The following is a 4,243-nucleotide window of genomic DNA, read 5'->3' as shown; positions in this document are numbered from 1 at the left end:
GAGGAGCATGAAACATATTCTAAGAACAATTCTGTGTTGTGAAGAAACTGAGGACACATGACTCTTTTCTTGTTTTCATGGGCTTGTTTTACAAGCACTCAAAACTCTCACATGACTCCATACTTGGACAGTATTAAGACAGAGGATGTGTATCAAACTCTCTAAGCTACACCACAGGGATACTTGTACACCTCTGTTGATGAAGCACTATTCACAATAGCTAAGAAATAGTTGTTTATCAACATATGACTTGATACAGAAAACATGGAGTCTACATAAATGGAGATTTTATTTAGCCATAAAAATATAATTTTAGCATTGCAGGAGGATGGAAAGAACCACAATTCATTACATTAAGAGAATTTTGCTAAATTCAGAAAAAGACAACTGTTAACTTTTTCTTTCATGTTCAAAAACTAGATTTTAAATTTGTATGTCTGTTCATAAGGTGTGTGTGTGTGTGTTTGTGAAAACTAAAAGATTTAAACATTTTAAATCTTTTACTTGTAAAAGATTTAAACATTTTAAATCTTTTGTTTAAATCTTTTACAAGTTTACAGAGTAACTGGCAAGATTTTCATATATATTTCTCTTTATTTGATTCTTTCTACCCACTTTCCCCTCAATTTCTTCCTTTTCCCTCACTTGTCCCTATTGTATTTCATTCCTAGTATTCTTTCTTCTTTTTCCATTATCATCCCAGCTCTTCTCTTAAAGTCTCTTCATTGTAGCCTAATGGGCCTCTTTATCATTTCCTGCTCTTCAGTTCCATTTGCTTCTACTTGAATGTATTTGCTTAACAGTAAGATGTTTATGAAAGGAAGCATATGGTGTTCATCTTCTTGGAGCCTGGGTTTCCTCAGCTAACATTTTGTAACTTTACCCATTTTCCTGAAAATTTTATAATTTCATCATACTTGTATTAGAGTCCATTGTATATATAAATTATATTTTTACTATATATTCATCTGTAGATAGCTATCAAGACATTGTATTTATAGACAATTGTAAAAATGGTGATGATAAACATAAATGTAGAGTCCTTTGGTTATATGTACAGAAGTAATACACATGGCTCTAATCCACAACTCTGCTCTTCTCCAGATCTACTCTTTTTCAATTTTCATTTTATTTATTTATTTATTTATTTATTTATTTAGGATTTATTTATTTATTTTATGTATGTGAGCACACTGCCTTTGACACACCAGAAGAGGGCATCAGACCCCATTACAGATGGTTGTGAACCACCATCTGGTTGCTGGAAATTGAACTCATGACATCTGGAAGAGCAGCCAGTGCTCCCAAGCCCTGAACCATCTCTCCAGCCCCCTCCAGATCCACTCTTACTCAGTGTCCTCTCACAAAAAGGCAGCCTTGTCGGTGACATCAACCGAACACAGTACAACAAGCTATAATATGCCCAGGAAATACCATCAGATCAAGGCTGGACAAGGCAACTCTGTAGGAGGAAAAAGGTTCCACAAGTAGGCAAAAGGGTCAGGGATAGCCCCGGTTTCTACTGTTAGGATCTCCACAAGCACACCAAGATGCACAGCATAACATATATGCAGAGAATCTAGGTCAGACTCCTACAGGCTCCCTGACCTCTGTGAGCCCCATGAGGTCCTGTCAGTTAATTCTATAAGCCGTGTTTTTTCAGTTTTTCTGATCCCTTTGGTTCCTCTGATCATCCCTACCTCTATGTCCTCAGCATAATTCCCCAATATCTGCCTAATGTTTGGTTGTGGGACTCTGGATTTGCTTGATGAAATATCTCTGGTCTTTTTGGTGATGATTCTGCTAGGCTCTGGTCCAATAACAATCTACAGGCATGGAAAACTATGGGGAGAAGCTTTTGTGGCTGAGTTGGTGTCCCAATCCCTCTACTTGATGCTTTTCCTGGTTACAGACGATGGCTGGTTCAGGTTCCATGTCCCCCATTACTAGGAGTCTTTGACAGGGTTACTGTTATCATTACATGAAGTTTCCATTGTTCTAGATTTCTGCTTTGTCCCTGAATTGCTCCTCAATTCTAGTCATTTCTCTCAGTGTTTTCTCAATTCCTCCCCCAGCTTCTGATCCCTCCTTTCCCCAACCTCACCTGCAAAATCTATTCTGTTTCCTCTTCCCAGGAAGATTCTTGTATCCACCATTAAGCTCTCCTTGTTACTTAGCTTCTCTGAGCCTATGGACTGTAGCATGATTGTCCTTTTACTTTAAGCTAATGTCCACTTATAAGTACAAAACATACAGACCCTTTCTGGGTCTGGATTACTTCATGCAGGGTGATTTTTTTTTCTAGTTCTGTCCATTTGTTTTCCAATTTTATGATGTCATTGCTTTTAACAGTTGAGTAATGCTCCATTCTTCCATTGAGGGATAACACGGTTGTTTTTAGTGTCTGGCTATTATGAATAAAACTGCTGTGAACATAATTGAGCAAGTATACTTGTGATAGAACATCCTTTGGGTATATGTCCAGGAGTAGTATAGCAGGGTCTTGAGATCAATTTCCAATTTTGTAAGAAACTACCATATTGACATCTAAAGTTGTTTTACATGATTTTACTCCCACAAGCAGTGAAGGAGTGTTCCCTTGCCCCATATACTTTACAGAATAAGTTATTACTTGTGTTTTTGATCTTAGACATTTTGACAGCTATAAAATGGAACCTCAAAGTCATTTTGATTCATATTTCTCTTTTAGCTAAGCATATTGAGCATTTCTTAATTTTTATTTTTATTTATTTATTTATTTTTTATTTATTTATTTTTTCATATTGAGAAGTTTTAAGTCTTCCTTGGCCAGTAAAATTCTTCTGTTGAGAATTCTGTTTAGACCTGTACCCCATGTTTTAATTAGATTAGTTAGTTTGTTAATGTCTAGTTTCTTGAGTTCTCTCTATATTTTGGATATTAGCCTTTTGTCAGATGTGGAGTTAGTAAAAATCTTTTCCTAATCTGGAGGCTTCCTTAGTCCTTTTACTGAAGCTTTTAAGTTTCATGAGGTCCAATTTATTAATTGTCTATCTTAATGCCTACACTATTGCTGTTCTCTTCAGAAAGTTTTCTTGAGCCAACATGTTCAAGGCATTCTCTACTTTCTCTTCTATCAAATTCAGTGTATCTGACTTTTGAGGTCATTGATCTACTTCTACTTGAGTTTTGTGCAGGGTGATTGATATGGCTCTACTTGCATCCTTCTACATATGTACGTCCAGTTAGACCAGAGCTACTTTTTGAAGATGCCTTGTTTCTCCATTGTATATTTCTTCCTGGAGTCTTGATGTGGGTGGGGGAAAATGATCAGAGGAAACAGAGGAATATGGAACACCAGGAGAACATGGCTCACAGAGTCAACTGACAGGCACTCATGAGCTTAACAGAGATTAGGGAGCCTGTAGGAGGCTGACCCAAAGTCTCTGCATATAAGTTGTGCTATGCAGCTTGTCATCCTTGAGGAGATCCTGACAGTGGAAGCAAGGGCTGTTTCTGACTCCTTTACGTACTTTTGGGAGCCTTTCCCTCCTACAGTGTTGCCCTGTCCAGCCTTGAAATTGTGGTATTTATCTTGTCATATGGAAGCGTGTTAAACTGTGATTGGTTGATGTCACTGGGGGGCCTGCTCTTTTGTGAGGGGAGTCTGGCTGAGGGTGGTGGATCTGGGGGAGAAGGAAGTTAAAATGTAGATACTGGGGGAGGGAATGGAGAGAAACTGGCTGGGATGCAATTTATGAAAGAAAAAGAAATAAAAGAAATATGAAATGCTTGTTTATGCTATTTTAAGACTTGTTTACTATATAGAGAATAATATAGGTTGATTTTGAGTAACTACTGGTATTATAGTTTTATATAAAAATTTTACATATAGATGAACATGTCCCCTAGTAAAAAATTGGATAATATGACAATAAATATGTAATAAAATATCCTAAAATAAGTTGAAAAGGAAGTTAAATTATGAAATACGTCTACTAAATTTAATCTTGGAAAAAATATAGCTGGTTAAATCTTAAAATTAGATTGATGAAAGATCATTTTTTTAATGGAGCATCACCACTAAATAGAAATCAGCAAAGCAGAGAAAGCTGAGAAAGTGATTGAGGGCCACAAGCAGCAAGGGAGTAGCAAGTACGTTCCCAGGGGAAATCAGAGAGTCAAAGTGATGGAGTTAGTTCTTGGAAAGCGTGCTTATTGAGGAGGGGCTGAAAGATTTCTTTCTTTCTTTCTCTTCCTCTTT

This window comes from Mastomys coucha, unplaced genomic scaffold (assembly GCF_008632895.1).
Source record: "Mastomys coucha isolate ucsf_1 unplaced genomic scaffold, UCSF_Mcou_1 pScaffold18, whole genome shotgun sequence".
Taxonomy (NCBI): Eukaryota; Metazoa; Chordata; class Mammalia; order Rodentia; family Muridae; genus Mastomys; species Mastomys coucha.
The sequence above is the reverse complement of the archived record's forward strand: the minus strand, read 5'-3'. Positions refer to the sequence as shown.